Source organism: Sus scrofa, chromosome X (genome assembly GCF_000003025.6).
Source record: "Sus scrofa isolate TJ Tabasco breed Duroc chromosome X, Sscrofa11.1, whole genome shotgun sequence".
NCBI lineage: Eukaryota > Metazoa > Chordata > Mammalia > Artiodactyla > Suidae > Sus > Sus scrofa.
In genome coordinates this window covers 78,323,796-78,342,801 of record NC_010461.5, presented here as the reverse complement: position 1 = coordinate 78,342,801, position 19,006 = coordinate 78,323,796, and the positions used below count along the sequence as shown (strand labels likewise).

The window sequence follows — 19,006 nt, the reverse complement described above, 5'->3', positions numbered from 1 at the left end:
AATGCTTACCATGAACATTTAAAACACAATGGCATATCCAAGGTAAAAATAGAGGAAAGCACCTCAATAGCATTCTGTCAGAGAGTTGGATTTTATGGTTTCTCATGAGAATAATTAGAAAAGTTAACCATGAAGCTATCTAAACTACATACCAGATATGGCTGAGAAAATGTCTTCCAGTAGATCTTTTAATCTATAAGCTTTAGGTCACATTTCTTTTGCGCTTACAGATAGTAGGTATATTTGACTGTTAGCCTAGAAAATGGAAAGTCATTATTTATTTGGAAAGCTAAGGCCCTGAGAGGCAGTCGGCTTATTCTGTGACTAGTTCTACAACCTGTGCCAGTCACCTGATTTTTAGCCTCTAGTTTCTTACCAGAAAAATGGGAGCAATGTGTTATTGTGATGGCAAGACAAATGTGATGCATGTGCAAATGCCATGAGATAGCAAAATCTCACCTAATTTCATTGGTAAGATGAAGAAAGGTGAAATGTAATTATGGTACCATGATGCCAAAAATTATCGTGGAATACATACATATATATTGATTTATCGTTTAAAAATCATAGAATAAAATAATTCAGAAAGCATCTTTAAGGTGACAATTTCAAACTAAATTATCTTTTTGTCAAAACAGCAACCACAATAACAAGAAAACCAGAGGACATAATTTTTGGCTTTGTGGAGAAGATGGTAGTACCAGGTAGGAAACAATATAATACGAGAAAAAAATCATTGATGACTTCGGGTTTAATAAGAAATGTACATTCCAGCAGAAAGCAGACAAAAGGCTATGTTTTTCTTGACAGTAGCACTAACCACTATGTTAGTTGGTCTGCAGGTGACCAAACCTTGTTGGAGACGTTCTCAGTTTTAACACTGGGAGTCCCTCATCATGGCAAAAAAACTCCTCTGTCCCCATCAAAACAGGCTTGGATCTCTCTATTTGGTTTTCATGACACTGGCTTTGAGTTTGTCAAGATAATGCAGTGGGGAATGGAAATTCACAAGGCTTTCCATCTTTATAGTTAATACAGTAATTTTAGCCTTGGGCACGCATATTCTCTGGTAATATCATTTTTATAATTTTGTTTCAGAAGTGTTTGCTGGGTAAGTGGGTACAGCACACCCATGCTCTCTAGTGGAGGTTCCTAGAAGTGCTTAGGAGGGATTGTGCCCTACAGAAGTCATCACAGTGATCTGGAGACGGTGGGGTGGGGTGGAATGTTAACGATAAGAAGGCTCAAGGAGATAAAAAGATACCAAAGGACCCTGCCAAGAGGGTTTGGGTTTCGCCTTTGCGGGCAGACCCCCTCCCTGCCAGCGCGGTTTGGATGTGGGCAGGGTTCAGGTGAGGCACCCGCTCCTGGCAGGGTTGGTCCCATTGTGGAGGGGCTCTGCGCGGCCTGCAACCCGGGGCTGGAATTCTGCCCCTTCCAGCCTCAAGTCATCTGCCCTCCCGCCTGCCGCGTCAGACACGGAGCCTGGCCCCATGGCCCCGCCGCTACCATCTGTGAGGGCTGGATCCATGAGATGTGCAGCCTATGACCCTGCCAGGCCCTGTCCCTGCAAGCGGAGCAGGTGCTACACCATCAGCGCTCGGGTTACCAGGATATCCTTGTCTTCTGCAGTAAGAGCTACGGTAACGTGCTGGTGTTGGATGGTGTCATCCAGTGCTCAGAGAGGGACAAGTTTTCCTGCCAGGAGATGATAGCCAACCTTCCCCTCTGCAACCACCCCAACCCACTCAAGGTGCTGATACTCGGGGGCGGGGATGGGGGGTGTCCTGCAGGAGGTGGTGAAGCATTCCTCCGTGGAGTCCGTGGTTCAGTGTGAGATCGACAAGGATGTCATTCAAGTCTCTGCCGGGCATGGCCGTTGGCTATTTGAACTCAAAGATGACCCTACTTGTGGGTGATGGTTTTGAGTTCATGAAACAGAACTGGGATGTTTTCGATGGCATTGTCACTGACTCCTCAGACCCCCTGGGCCCTGCTGAGAGTATCTTCAAGGAATCCTATTATCGGCTCATGAAGACAGCACTTAAGAAGGATGGCACCCTCTGCTGCTAGGGCTAGTGTCAGTGGCTGCACCTGAACCTCATCAAGGAGATGGGACAGTTCTGCGAATCATTGTTCCTGGCGGTGGGCTATGCTTACTGCACCATCACCCCCTACCCCAGTGGCCAAATTGGCTTCATGCTGTGCAGCAAAATCCAAGCACCAACTTCCCCAAGCCTGTGCAGCAGCTGACACAGAAGCATGTGGTACAGATGCCACTGAAATTCTACAAAAATGACTTGCACCAGGCAGCCTTTGTCCTGCCCTATTTTGCCTACAAGGCCCTGAATGATGTGTGCTGAGTCCAGGAGCTGCTGATGATGCTGCCCAGGACCTCTGGCCAGGGAGCCTCTAGGGTGTCTGGACCCCGCCAGCCTTGGGGAAGACCCCCGCTGTCTTGCTCACCAACCCAGGATTCCAGGCCCCAGAATGCTGCCCAGCTTGCCCTATTAGGTGGACTTTCTCTGTGTGAGGCGTTCAGCTTCTAAGCTTATACCAGGTGCATAGGGTACCATCTCTGTTTTCTGTTTCCCCCTCACTCACCAAACACGTGTATATATAACAACAACAATGATAAAAAAGTACCCTGCAAATATTAGAAACTCAACAGAAGATATTTGCATACTGTTTATTTTTGAGTATTCAAGAGCCTATTTAGGGGGCGTGCAATATCTCTTCTAAACCACAAGTACCTGAGATCTTCATAGTACAGTTTACAACTTGGAGGAGGAAAAAGTATTTTGATGAGCTACAAATTGGCTAGTCATTAAAAAGCTAAAGCATATATTAGTCCTAAAGTGATGGGTCATAGGGCAGTACATCTGAACCCAGAAGTTGAAATTGGGGCGGAAATAGTCTTTCTTTCACTATTTCCTTCCTTCACTTGAAGAGAACCTCTTGCTTGCTATAAAAAGAAAGGCAGGGATCAAGAAATAGAAAGGAGAAACAGAAGACAACCACAAACATGAAACAGGCAAGAGTTGTTCTGAATGCTCTTCATTCACCCAAAATCAGCAGAGTGAATTTCAAGCCCACTGAATAATAATTAAGGCCCCATTTGTCTAGATTCCAAATATCTGAAGCCTATTTGAGTAGGCCTGTGTTTTTTGCACCCATAAGAACCATGTGATATAGGTGGAAATAATTCTGCTTGAGAAAGATAAAATATCTTGAAAGGGATTTTCCATAGAAGAGGCCCATTCTAGATCTTAAGTCTGCCAGAAAGCTCCAGAAAGTTAAATGCAGAATGTTGTGGTAGCATACTTGGTCATGTACAGCTCTGTTATATAAGCATCATCTATTAAATTCGGACTCACTTTTTGTTTTTTCCCAAACTTGCATAATAATGCCAAATGCATTAATAGTGGAACCTTGGTGACTGGATTCTCTGAGTGTCTTGTTGGCTTTACCCATGGCAAATGTTTTTCAAAAGGGAGGAGGAGGATGACAGCGGTGGGGCTTGGAAAATTTCGCTACCTAGGAATAGGCTCTCTGACTCCAGCTAGGATTGAAAGTCAGTGTGTGTCACAACATCTGCTAGATGATCTACCAGGTCTGATCATGAAATTCTTTCACAATCCAACTACACGTTTTCTGATATACAACTTGCCTGTTGCCTCATTGCCTCTTGCCTTTCTTTGTGGAAACTATGGAAAGAGCTCTATTTCTTGCCTAAGATGTAGGTATACCCTTATAAGGACTCAGATATTGATGTAACAGTAGAGAATATGAACTCTAACCATTTTGCCCACTAAGGACTGGCAATCTTCCTCGGAATGTGGAAGAAGAAAACTCCATGATTCATTCATCAGATAAGTATTCAAAACATGACTGCTAAATGCTATTTTAACAACTCCAGAACACATTTTATAATGTTTTTTAGTATTAGAGATATTATAAGAAAACACCTTTTAAAAGTTATAATGTTAAAAATATTATAACGCCAGAAAGAAACACCCACTCAACCTTGTCAATAAAGGCAATTCTATTTCATGATATAGTATTAAAAAGACATGAAAATAGAAATTATATACAAATGACACAGATGCTTGAGGGGTTGTTTTTAGATTTTCTTCCTTATATTTTGAGGACAGGTAAACAGTTTCATAAGTTTTCTATTTTGTAAAAATAGCTGAAACTAAATTGTAAGCTTCAAAACTGCCCCAGTTTTGCTTTACTAAAAGGACATGTACTAAGAGTTCATATGTAGAAGCCATAAACCAAGTAAACATATGATTAGCAAGACATAGTCATTTATTTCGTGTTACTGTTGATCAACAATGTTTATTAATTCTCCACGGCATGCTAAACTTTACTGGATATTCCTTTTGAAAAAAATCTTTAGTGAGAAAAGGGACAAAAATATTTAAATTCGGCTATGGATTCTAGATCATTGTGTGTTTTAAAAAAATACACTGTACTTTCAGTTCACTAAATGCAATTTGTGATGCATTTGGTTAGATAATTAGTGCAGAAGAAAATAAGTAAGAACTTGGATTTGGGACACTCTAGCCATTTCTGTGACCTGATTAATTTCTTATGTAGCACTCATTTAAATAAATTGCTCACACTAATTTTAGATCTCTAAATTGCTCATACTTGGTGAGTAGAAACTGATTATGATTGTTATATCCATGAAGTGATACAGAACTTAGAAATTTCAACTCAAATCTCAAAGTTAGTAGGCATGAATTAATTTGAAATCTTATCTCAAAGTAGCTCCAATGTTCTAACATTTGTGAATTTATAATATTGTGTGATTAATGAGGGGAGCCACTGGTGACCACTTCAGGGATTGAAGTAACTGAAATGAGAAAAAAGCAAATTTATTCAGTTTTATTGTAGAAGTTTGGGGTACCACTGGAAGCAGAGATTATTGAACTGACCATTGTAGCATATAAAGAAGATTCTTGTGCCAAAACCCACTGAGGCAACAGTGGTTTCTTAAACAAAAAACAAAAACAAGGAATATAAAATGGTATTTTATATTTTGCTCTGTGAAATCTAAGCTTTGTGGAGCAATTCTTTTCTTTGTTCGTTTGTTTGTTTCTGTCTTTTTTTAGGGCCGCTTGTGTGGCATATGGAAGTTCCCAGGCTAGGGGTTGAATTGGAAGTAATTAGGATTAGGTGAAGTCCTGAGGGTAGGACTCTCATGATGGGATTAGTGCCCTTGCAAGAGGAGGAGGAGGAGGTACCAGAGAGCTTGCTCTCTCTTTTACTGTGCACACACACAAGTGAAAAAGTCATGTGACCTCACACAAAGGTGAAGGGTGGTGGCCATCTCTAAGCCAAGAGAAGAAGCCTCAGAATGAAACCTACCTTGCCAGCACATTGCTCTTGGACTCTCCAGCTTCCAGAACTGTGAGAAATAGTTTTCTGTTGTTTAAGTCACCAAGCCTATGGTATTTTGTTATAGCAGCTGGAGTTCACTAAGACCATCATAGTTCTAAATACCTGTTTTTTCAAATGGTAGTATAAAGATTTTCACTTCTTTTGGTGGCATCCTCCTCTTTTTGTGTGTGTGTGTGTGTGTGTGTTTTTAGGGCCCCACCAGTGGCATATGGAAGTTTCCAGGCTAGGGGTCCAGTTGGAGCTTCAGCTGCCAGCTTATGTCACTGACACAGCAATGCCAGATCCAAGCAGCATCTGCAATCTACACCACACCTCATGGAAATGCTGGATCCTTAACTTACTGAGCGAGGCCAGGGATTGAATACACATCCTCATGGATACTAGTCAGGTTCATAACCTGCTGAGCCACAATGGGAATTCCTTGTTTCCTCCTCTTGTAATAATATTGCCTTATAGTTAGTCGCAGAATAACTATACTTGTATGGCTTCCAAACAGTTAAAAGTACCTTATCACATATTTTGCTTCATAAGAAACAGCTATAGGAGTTCCCTCTGTGGCGCAGTGGGCTAAGGATCTGGCATTGTCTCTGCAGTGGCTTGGGTTGCTGCTGAGGCTTCGGTTTGATCCCCAGCCCAGTACAGTAGTTTAAGGATCTGGCCTTGCCACAGCTGTGGCAGGTGCAGCCAAAAAGAAAAAAAAAGAAAAAAGTAACAGCTTTATAGTTTGGTGCCCAGTGCATTTGAAATATTTGCAATCCAACAGGAGGTACTTCCTCTCAGCCCATATTATCCTTCTAATCAAAGTGGCAATTAAGTAGTTCATTAATGGCCATACCACAATCATGGACTTATGGAAGGGATTATAATGGTAAGATTGCCCACCCCTTTAATTTTACTTCTCCAAGGAAGTAAGGATGAATGAAAGAGTAAATATAGCTATATTACCAAATGACATTTTTTTAAAATGGTGAGTGGAACTTTAAAAAAAAAAAGACAAAAAGTACATAGAGAATACTAGGTATATTTAGGTTTTTGTTTTTGTTTTTCGCTTTTTAGGGTCTCACTTGGGGCATATGGAAGTTCCCAGGTTAGGGGTCAAATCAGAGCTACAGCTGCCAGCCTACACCACAGCCACAGCAGTGAGGTATCTGAGCTGTGTCTGCGACCTACACCACAGATCATGGCAATGCTGGACCCTTGCACACTTCACTGAGCAAGGCCAAGGATTGAACCCACATCCTCATGGATCCTAGTCGTGTTCATTAACCGCTGAGCCACTAAGGGAACTCCATATTTAGGTTTTATTTGTATCCTCTTAAAGAGTAACTTAATTCAACTTTGGAGCCATCTATGATTAAAGTTTCAGAAAACACATTTGGCTTCATCTTATCTTTGAAATGAAAGCTGTATTCAGTCTTGAACCAAAGCAAATAAGGGTACAATGATGCATTAGCAAATGTGATAATTGGTGGAGCTGGGTTTTGTGGGTTTTTTTTTTTTTTTGGTAGTCTTTTTATTTCTTTAGAATAGTAAGGAGGTATATTTTGCTAAACTTCTAAGAACTATGAGGTTGTTTTCCTCCCTTACTGAACAGAAGCCACCTGCCACATATATAGGCTTTTGGAATTATTTTGATTTGAGTTGTGGAAAATAGAAAGCAAAATCTTATACAGTAGAGGACATACCTTTGCAGTAAATCTACAGTTGTCTTACAGCTGTTCATTGAGTGTTTGGAGTCTCTTTTTAATTCAAGGATGTCTTTAGGATCTGGTTTCTGAAAACAATCTCAAATTACCATCAAAATGTAATTGGGCCTTTAGAGTATATACTACCCTATGTTCTCCCTGTCAAGGAACTGACATTCTGTGAACCCTATTTAATTTTTCAGCTATCTTAATAGAATGTGTTGAGTAAGCATTAAAGAGTATTATTATTATCACCACCATCATCGTCACCATCATTAATTTTGTTAAAAGGAAACCTTGGGAGGCCTAAGTGACCTGCTGGCAAGGATTATCCGCTGTGGAGTGTGCCGGGGAATGTTTTGCTCTCAGCAGTAGCAGCATTATAATCAACGGAAATTGCCCATAGGGGATTGAAAAGACACTGTGATGATTAAGTTCACCAGAAAGACATGGTAAGTTTTGGAGCTTATTGTAAACTCTACTCTCTGAACCTTCTGCAGATTTCATTGACTACAGTATCTAAATCAGAAGATATAGCAGTTTTTTGTTTTTGTTTGTTTCACATGCTCAGCAAAAACTGTTAACTGGCTTGTGTGTGCTGGGGGGGGGTTATAAATAAACATTCACTGAATGTTTCTCATATTCTACTGAGTAAATATTAAACTGCATTTTCCTATTTTTGCTAATAGTCATCATCATCAAAAAGTTTGTCTTTTTAAACATTTTCCCATATGTCCGTGGTTCAGTTAAACATTCTCTGCCCTCTAAGAAATTATAACTTAAAATAGTATCAATACTTCACCACTCTATGTTTCAACAAACCTTTCTGATCGAAGTACCCTAAAGGCCTTGACTTGACCTTTACATAAATAAATGTGGGCAATGGATATTAGGGTTTGCCAAGTTACAAAAAACTACTATTTTTCAAGTCCCATAAGGACTTTATTTGTTACTATCATTTGAGAACAGGGCAACACATCAATTTAGTATATTTAGCAACTTTTCACACAGAGAGGTTAGAAAGACTTGTTTGAACATCAAAGTAATAACCCAGAATAAATACCTAAATCAGTGTTTCTCAAATGTAAATGATGATATCAATATTCACACTAAATACTCTGGGTAATTCTGATGCACACAAGCCACTTACTGTTTACTATGCTTTGAATAATACTGCTCTAATAATACTGCTCTACTGCTCTTCCACTTTCTTGGTCTGACAGCAAGTGCCTCTCCTTAAGAATTCAGAAATTTTGAGAACCAAATGGATTAGATGTAAAACCTTTCCATCTTTAAATACATTACTTCACACAGTTTGAAGGAAGCTTTCAAGTTTGATAGATTTCAATCTTCTTATTAATATCATTTACTTTGTAACATACATGTGTAATCCAGTCTTCCACAATATCTGAGGGAGTGTTTGTGTGTGTCTCTTCTCTCTCCAGATGACCGAGATATCAGTTTGTTTGAGCAGCTTATATCATTCCTGACTTATTACAGTTCATTGGGCTTAATGTTTTCTTTCTTTCTCTTTTTCTTTCTTCCTTCCTTCCTTCCTTTCTTTCTTTCTTTCTTTCTTTCTTTCTTTCTTTCTTTCTTTCTTTCTTTCTTTCTTTCTTTATTTCTTTCTTTCCTTTTTAGGGCTGCACCTGTGGCATATGGAAGTTCCCAGGCTACGGGTTGAACCAGAGCTGCACCTGCTAGCCTACACCACAGCCATTGCAATGAGGGATCTGAGCTGTATCTGTGACCTACACCACAGCTCACAGCAACGACAGATCCTTAACCCACTGAACAAGGCCAGGGATCGAACCCAAGTGCTCATAGACACTTGTTGGGTTCGTTACCACTGATCCACAAAGAGAACTCCTCATTGAGCTTAGTAATATTTTCTGGTCACTCATGATATCAATATATTTGCTTTAAAGAGGTTTTGTAAGTTATATACAAAAAGGAACTTTTCTATCATGCAGAGAAAGATATTATATGTACATAAGGCAGTATTTGCAGCATGACAATCAAAAATACCTCAAGGAGTGGGGCCTTAGATTGTGTATTTAGTCGCCAGTTACAGAATATAGGAATCTATTATGTTAAACCATTATATACCTAGAGTTGAAGTAAAATATGTCAGAACATTTTTTAAAAGAAGTCTCAATTTATTAATTGCATGTAAAAAAGGAATAGATCAAATCCCACTTGCATGAATTGATTGAAATAGTAAAGGGAATTTTATTTTTAAAAACAAAAAGACATTCTCAAAAGATGCTATTATTGGGAGTTCCCATCGTGGCGCAGTGGTTAACGAATCCGACTAGGAACCATGAGGTTTCGGGTTCGATCCCTGCCCTTGTTCAGTGGGTTAACAATCCGGCGTTGCTGTGAGCTGTGGTATAGGTTGCAGATGCGGCTCAGATCCTGCGTTGCTGTGGCTCTGGCATAGGCTGGTAGCTACAGCTCTGATTGGACCCCTAGCCTGGGAACCTCCATATGCCGTGGGAGCGGCCCAAGAAATAGCAAAAAGACCAAAATAAATAAATAAATAAATAAATAAATAAATAAATAAATAAATAAATATTAAAAAAAAAAGAAAAGAAAAAGAAACACACACAAAAAAAGATGCTATTATTTACTGAACTTTAAAGAGTTCCTCTGCGAAGGCCTTCCTGGTATATTAAAGACTGGCTCCAATCAAAAGTATTCTCTATGGTTGCTGGCTGATGGTATAATTATACTAAGTTATCAAGATTCTGTTCTTGATTCCCAGGGTGAAATTCCCTTCTTTTGCTACCATGGAATTGACATGCTTTGTCATTCATTATTCATCATTCTTTTGCTTCTTCTGCTTTACAGTCTGGATCCAGAAAAGTCCCATTAGAGAATTAACCACAAATGCTCAGACATCCTGATAATGGCAATATTTTTTCTGTATTGTTTGTTTTTCTCACTTGTCAGAGGGTCATCTAACTAGAGCTTCATCAGTTTATGATTGTTGTAGATAGTCTTCAGAGGCTGAGTCACTTCTCCAATTTCTGTTGTTAGTTTTGTTTGTTTGCTTTTGTCTGTGGCTGGAGAGGTCTTTCTGAAACAAACCTACAACTTACCAAACACAAAAACAATCAGTCAAACCTTCTGGTTTTCCTCAAGGGGCTCAATGTTTAGTTTATTCATTAAGAAATTTTGCTTTGTGTTTCTCTCCCTCCTCCTCCATCTCTACTTCCTTATGTCTATAAGAAAAGGTCAAGCAGCTTTGTGCTTTAATAGGCACAGCTGAAGGCAGAGTTCTGCCTCTGGGTAATGTTTATTCTGGAAAAATTTAGGAGACATTGGTTTGGTCTGACTCATCTAGATTATGTCATAAGCCATCTTGGGCGAAAAAGAGAAGATGCCCTAAATATTGATGCCTGTCCAGACTCAGTTTTATGTTTAAAAACCAAAGAAGTGTGGCCACTGTAACCTCTTAATTACCCAGTAAATATTTATCAGTCCACTAATATTTTGTTAGTCATCTTTGCTTCCAGGGATTTGAATAAAGTTCAGAAACACAATAGTTTTTTGTTATTTACTGAACAAATGGTTATTCTTGACAAGTAGCCATTTTTAAACCTTCTATAGTAATTTGAAAGAACAATGCTAAGGAAAAATCAGATTGTGCATTTACTCATACCAGAGCTCTGCATGTCTCTGCTGGAGGAGGTTGTGGGTATGGAGAGCAGAAAAGGCGAGTAATATCCTGACCCTCCTTTATTGTTCGGCCCTTTCTTTGCTCTTAAATCTCTGGGCATATCTGCCAGGAATTATCACCTAAGGGATTCTAATTTCCTGTTCCTACCTCTGGCCAGCAGCCCAGGGCTACCACCATGCCCCCTCCTCCCCAGTTGGCCACTGTTCCACTTGAAACAGAGAAGGGAAAAACTAGTTGACTGATTTCATGCTAAACCTAGTGGAAGTCTTTTTATTTACTTATTTAAACTTCACTCACTGTATAAACAGAGTATACTTGTTATATATTCAGCAAAGTGTTAGGTGTAAAGGGGCAGTAATGGGGGGAGGGGAGCAGTATCAATAAGAGAAGGGGCAGGAGTTCCTGCTGTGGCTCAGTGGGTTAAAAATCAGACTTCAGTGGCTTGGGTTACTGTGGAGACAAAGGTTTGATTCCCAGCCCAGTGGGTTAAAAGATCTGGTGCTGCTGCAGCTGCAGAATAGGTAGCAGCTGTGGCTCAGATTCAGTCCCTGGCCTGGGAACTTCCATATGCCGTGGGTGTGGCCATAAAATTAAAAGAAAGAAACAGAAGCCTTCCTTATCTTAAGTCTAGCTGGGGGGAAATTAAGTATCCTAGTCAAATAAATGAAAGCAATTAAAAGGCACAGGCAAACAAAACAAAACAAAACAAAAACCCCAACTCTCTCTCTCTCTCTCTCTCTCTATATATATATATATATATATATAATGTAAACAATATATATAACTGCTGACAGGGATGGGATAACCCACAAACACTTATTTCAATTCACCACTTGAATGGACATTATGAGCTAGAATCTGTATCAAAAACATGATGGAAAAGAAGAGGTAACCATTTGGAGGCAAACACTGCTACAGATAACTTTATTATGAAGTAGATTGTGCTGAGTGTTTTAAGATATACAAAGTACCATGTGGGAAATTATGAAGGGAAACATTTTGAGAGAGGGAGTAAGGGTTCTGTATTCAATTCCAATGTCAGAGGATTCCCTATACCAACAGGCAATTCTCTGACACAAGGTGGGTGCCCAACAATTCGGCTGGACTCTAATGCTATCTACCCAGCTATCTGGAGATAGCATCAGTTTTCACAGGTTAATAAAGGTTTAGTCCTACAAGATCATACCTTTCCACCCCCAACCCCCAACCAGGCACCAATCACAAGCCCAGGTTATCACCAGTGTGTCTAGTGTGTCTGATGGTCAGGTATAGATTGCCAACAACTGCTTCCTTGGGTTCGATTAATTTGCTAGAGAATCTCACAGAACTCAGACAAACATTTTACTTACTATATTATTACCATTTTTTTTGAAGGATATGACTCAGGAACAGCCAGATGGAACAGATACATAGGGCTACGCATGGGGAAAGGGTGCAGAGTTTCCATGCTCTGAGTTCCCTGGTCTCCTAGCACCTCCATGCTTTAACCGACCCTGTAACTCTGAACATCCTCCTTTTGGGTGTTTATGGTGGCTTCATTACACAGTCATAATTGATTAACTCATTGGCCATTAGTGATTCATTCAATCTCTTGCCCCTTTCCCCTCCCAGGAATTCAGGGGGCGGGACTGAAAGTTCCAACCCTCTCCTCCTGATTGATTCTCCTGGCAACCATCCCCAATTTTGGGGTGTTTTCCAAAAGCCACCTTATTCAATAACATACACTCAGTTGCAGTGGAAAGGTGGCTTGTTATTTCACCTTTATGGTTCTGAAGGGGTTTTAGGAACTGAGAGCAGGAGACCAAATATTATAACAAAAGATGCTCCCATTGTTCTTATCACTCAGGAAATTCCATGGGTTTGGGGACCTGTGAGCCAGGAAACTTGGACAAAGACCAAACATATATGAGAAATATATTTTGATCATCTGAATTATTAAATATACATTTCTTTTAAGTTAAAATATCACAGGGGTTTTAAAAAATTTTGTATAAGAGGTGTGATTTGTGCTGTAAAGGATGTAGCTAATATTTTTTTATAGGTAGAAATGACGGGGGTGGAGGTGGGGATGAGGAAGAGTGCAGGGTGTGGGGGATGTGGGGGGTGCATTCAGATTCCCCTGTTGTATTGCATAAGGTAGGCTGCAGGAGCAGGTCAGATAGAAAGACATGCTAGATGTGAAGGTCCTTGAAAGCAAAACTGGGCAGCTGGACCTAAATTTTGTAGACAATGCAATACTGATGATTTTTGAAGAAAGAAGTAAGGTGAAGAAATCTATCCTCTAAGAAGTTGTTCAGCACATGGTTAAGAGCTGGTGCTCTGAAGTCAGACAAAACTAGATACAATCAATGAATATTTATTGAGCTCCTATGTGCCAGGGACTATTCTAGTAATTGGGGCCATAGTAATGATGTATAATGGCAAGACCTCTGCTCTCATGGTACTTACTTTTTAGCTATGGACATGAGAGACAAATGACAATAACACACATAAAGATATTTCCAGATAATTTTAGATCATGATAAGTGTGATGAAGAAAATAAAATAGGGTGATATGATAATGACTGGTTGAGGGCAGGGAAACCATTTTAGATTTGGTGGTTAGTCTCACCGATGAGGTGAATTTTGAGTTGAGACCTGAATTAAATGATGGTATGAGCCACCTGAATATCCAAGGCAAAGTCCTCCAATCAAAGTGAAGAGCAGATTCAAAGGCCCTTGTAGGAATGAGCACGAGGTGTTCCAGAAAGAGACAGAAGGCCTGTGTTGCTGGACTGAAGTAAATAAAGGGAACACCTGTGTGAAAGTAGGTTCCAGAAGGAGGCAGGGCTCTGATTATATTTGTCTTTGGAGGCCAGGGTAAGGCTTTTCTTTTTTATTTTAATTATAATAGAATTATAACAGAAACAGTTAGAGGAAGTTTTAAGCAGGGTTTGATATAAGATGATTTATATCTTTAAAAAAAGTGGCTCTGGCCAATGTGGAGAATTTGTATGGGGTGGAGATAGAATTGGAGGACTCAGGATATGTTTTTAAGGTAGAGTGGGCAAAACCCGTCCAAAGTCTATTGCTTTCTACTTTTTTTTTTTTCCTGCCCCTGTGGTATGTGGAAGTTCCCCGGGCCAGGGATTGAATCCTAGCAACAGCAGTGATAACACCAGATCCTTAACGGGCTGAGCCAACCAGGGAACATTTGTTTTCTAATTATTTGACCTTGAACAAATTACCTAACCTCACCTCAGCCTCAATGTTTGCATCTGAAAAGGGGATAATAATAGTACTGACTTTATAGATTTGCTGTGAGAATTAAATGAAAACTCCATACTATATAGCTAGCACATCATATATACTCATTCAAGATAGGAATTGATGGTGATAATAACTCCTGATTGGACCTGTGAGTGACCAGAGGCGTGGCGATCTGTTAGGAGACTATTGTGATTATCCACGAGAGTTAAAGTGAGAGGCCAAACTAGGGCAGTGGAAAGGAAAAGTAGGAAAGCATCATGTTAATAAATTTAATTAATGTATACCAAACATTTACGTAGGGATACTTAATGACAAATTCAAACGACTAATAAAGTTTAACATTAGTACATGCAGAGAGTCAAAACCCACCTCTATGGGGAGACTGAAAATAAAATTGCTAACGGTTTACTTATTTTCTCTCCTTTATTTCCTGGTTGACTAATTACTTTTCTATATTATCATTTCCCATCACATAAAACTATGATTCATTTAAAGTGTGCTGTTGAGATGTGGTCTAAGTACTCCAACAGAGACTTCATATGAAATGACTGAGCATGCCTTGCACTCTTTTTCAACTCTGTACTATAACTAAAGTCTTCTTGTGCTGTGTTTGAACTTCAGGTGATTCTCTTGTTTTCATGAAAAAAATGAAAGTAAGACTTTCCATCTGTTGTTTTATGTTGGTGGTAAACCCGGTTACCCAATCAATGGCAATGCTCTGATGATGGTAATGGTAATTTTCTTCTAACATTATAAGTTACCAGATTAGTCATTATCCTTGGACTATGAAAGGGCAGTTTTTAGTTCCTCATTTCTATTTTCTGGTGTTGATCACTCATGTTAGACCTATTGACCTCGTCTGATATTTATGAAGTTTGATGCACAGTTACCAAGGTGACAAGACATTAGCCATAAAGGTTAAGGCTTACGAATATTAAAACTTTAATGAATTCTTTGTTAGGTGTGAATTTGTATCAATTATTTCCTTACAGACAATTGAAAAGAAGCCAGAATTTCAAATATACAAATCATCAGGCAAAGATCGATAGGACTCAGAGAAATCCTGGTTAGTTCACCACTGTAAATACTATTTTTCTTTTGTTTTTGAGTTTCAGGTTTTTGGAAAAACAATTAAAAAGGGAAATAAGAGGGGGAAAAATCAGTGGTGTTGTCTAGGTATTTTATAAAACATCCAAAGGACATTAATTGCTAAGGTAATAAGATGGGCAGATCAGTTCTGATTCAATTGCTATTATAAAATGTTTTTACAGTTGTTCCCATTGTGGCCCAGCAGAAACGAATCTGACTAATGTCCATGAGGATGCGGGTTCAATCCCTGGCCTTGCTCAGTGGGTTGGGGATCCAGCATTGCTGTGAGCTGTGGTGTAGATTGCAGATGCAGCTCAGATCCCATGTTGCTGTGGCTGTGGCTGTGGCTGTGGCTGTGGCTGGCAGCTGTAGCTCCGATTTGACCCCTAGCCTGGGAACTTACCTATGTCACAAATGTGGCCCTAAAAGGCAAAAAAAAAAAAAAAGTTTCAATAAAAGTCACATAACTGTGATCAAAAGAAACATTGGCTATAAGCAAGATTTTAAACAAATAGCAACATATGCTGCTTCAATGTGTTTTTGTCACCTAAATGTGCATATTCACAATTGTTAGTACTCTTCATCAAGGACTAGGGTATTCTCAGAAGTCACATTGGAACTTACAGGCCCTCTGTATCAGTCACCAATTCATGCTTAAATGAACTTGGATACTGTAGCCTTTTAAGGTTCCTGCTATTGGTATTTAGGTTTTCTCTCTCTCAGTAGTTTTCCACTCACAGTTTGGGAAGACAGGCTGTTTCTCTTTGCTATAACCATGTACACATTTCAAATGAAAAACTCACAGGAAACAAATGGTGACTAGCCTAACTCTGTAAGCTGAGATCATTTTATACAGAAAGGTAGGGGTTGAACATGAAAGAAAATCTGGGGCTCCTTTTGTTCTTTTATGTTTGCTTCTATCCACTCCATTCTAAGGTTGCCTCAAGGGCACTGAATGTTCAGTAAAGATGAATTGTCAATTCTTCACCTTCTGGGAAGATTGTCAGGTAAGTAAACTGTCAATAGCAATTCTTTTTCTTAAGTAAATAATTAGCTCCCAACACCCCTTCCTTAACATTTTCCAAAGTATATTCCTCTCACATTCAAATCTGCCCTCAAATCTACCCAATTATGGTGAATTGAGAAAATAATTCCCATATCCCATTTCTAGAGCTACTGTAAATTCCTTTAGATATAACCATATTGTAACATACATGCTGTTTTAGCTATGAAGATTTTACAAAATATATTTTAATAACATCGGGCCTTTATGCTAGAAATTTATAGACATTATTCATTTTCACAGGCACCTTTTTGAGAGGAGAATTATTAATCTTACTTTATAGATGAGGAAACAAACTCAGAATGATGAAGCTCTTTGCCTAAGTCACAGATCTTGTATGTGGTCAACTGTGGATTTGAATCCAGGTCTGCCTAATTCTAAAGCCCCTTTCTCACTATATATAAAAGACTGCAGCTCTTCCAGATGCTTACAATTATTTGATAAAATTATCTTCTTTATTTTTCTCTCTCCTGGTCCCAGAATGTAACCTTCATAAGAACAAGGACTTTGTCTTTCTTGTTTACCACTGTGACCCCAGGGCCTAGAAACATTTACGGTACGTTATGAACACTCAGTAAATATTATTGCATGAAAATAATCATGAAAGGTTGTTAATTTCAAATTAGATAGTTGTATAAGAAGTACTAAAAGTGCCAAATGAGTGCTATGGGTGTTGATCACTGGGAGAGATTATCACAGGTTGTAGGCTACAACAATAGTATAAACTATGGACTGCCAAAAAGGAGTGCATATACCTCAGCAGGTTGAGGATCCAACATTGGCACAGCTGTGGCATAGGTTGCAGCTGTGGCTCAGATTTGATCCCTGCTGCGGTTGTGGCCAAGAAAAAAAAAGTGTGTGTGTATATATATATATATATGTGCGTGTGTATATATATATATATATATGTATGTATGTATAAAATATGTTAGAACTTGTACCCATTGATTTCTTTTACCTCATTCTTTTTCAATTTTGTTTTTCGTATTTTATAATGTACATATTATTATTATTATTATTTGTCTTTTTGCCTTTTAGGGCCTCACCCGTGGCATATGGAGGTTCCCAGGCTAGGGGTCGAATTGGAGCTACAGCTGCCGGCCTGTGCCACAGCCACAGCAACATGAGATCCCAGCTGTGTCTGTGACCTACACCACAGCTCATGGCAACACCAGATCCTTAACCTACTGAGTGAGGACAGGGATCAAACCCGTGGCCTCATGGATGCTTTTCGGGTTCACTAACCACCGAGCCACAATGGGAACTCCATTATAATGTACACATTATTGTTGTAATATATTTGGTATACTGTTATATAATAAGTAATATATAATATACAATAATATGCACAGTAATATACACAGTAATATAATAATATACATATGTATATGTAGGGATGGGTAGGTTCTTAAACGTTTTTACTGATAGTTGTGCTTGGAGATCTGTAGTTCAGAGGGAGAAATAAACATAAGCATATATCTATAATTTAGTGTTCTACCTGCTAATAGATGTCTAGACAAAGTACTTCAGAAAGGAAGATAAGGGGATTGCTAATACTTCTTGATTTTGTCAAGGTGCTGGTGGTGGTGGTGGCACTGATGTATATGGATGTGGAGGAAGGAGGTCAAAAAGTTGCACTAAGAAGGTAACATTTTCAATAAAATCCTGTGGAAATGGCAGGTGAAATGGGAATTTTCAAGGAGAGAGAGCACTTGCAAAGGTATAGAGGTATAACCTTTTTTTAATGGAAGTACAGTTGATTTACAATGTTGTATTAGTACACAGCAAAGTGATTCAGTTGCATGTGTGTGTGTATACACATATATATATACACACACACATATTCTTTTCCAGTTACTTTCCATTATTGGTTATTATAAAATATTGAATAAACTTACCTGCTCTACAGTAGGTCCTTGTTGTTTATTTTATTTTATTTATTTATTTATTTTTTTGTCTTTTGTTGTTGTTGTTATTGTTGTTGTTGTTGCTATTTCTTGGGCCGCTCCCTCGGCATTATTGTTGTTGTTGTTGTTGTTGATATTTCTTGGGCCGCTCCCGCGGCATATGAAGGTTCCCAGGCTAGGGGTTGAATCGGAGCTGTAGCCACGGGCCTACACCAGAGCCACAGCAACGTGGGATCCGAGCCTCGTCTGCAACCTACACCACAGCTCATGGCAACGCCGGATCGTTAACTCACTGAGCAAGGGCAGGGACCGAACCCACAACCTCATGGTTCCTAGTCGGATTCGTTAACCACTGAGCCACGACGGGAACTCCTGTTTATCTATTTTATATACAGTAGTGTGTATCTCTGAATCCCAAACTCCTAATTTATCCCACCCTTCCCTTTTCCCCTTTGGTAACCATAAATTTGTTTTCAAAGTCTGTGAGTCTGTTCCTATTCTACAAGTAAGTCATCTGTGTCCTTTTTTAAGATTCCACATATAAGTGATATTGTTATAGGCTTCAAGTCCCCTTCATAGAAATTAAGCCCAAAAGCCTCTGGCCATGTCTCATTGTAATGCCCCTTCCCCCACCTTGACTAGCCTGGGCTGCTCACTCCTGTTATAGAAGGAATGTTGCCCATTCCTCACCCTGCCTCTATATAACCTGTTCCCCATGCAAATAAGGCATCTTTCCCAAGGCCAATTTGAAGATCAAATATGCTCCACACGATATCAAACAACACTCATCCCTTATGCATGGCATAGGGGGCTGGGGCAGGAGAAATTGGGTCTGCACTCAGGTCCGCAGCATGGGGATAAAAAAACAATTTTAAAAGTGAGGCGGGCCCTTTTTTTTACCTGCACATGTGTGCAC

The 19,006-nt window shown here is 39.4% G+C and overlaps 1 pseudogene; it reads left to right on the top strand.

The window, feature by feature from the left end:
- LOC100512148 lies at positions 1,226-5,583 on the top strand (annotated as a pseudogene).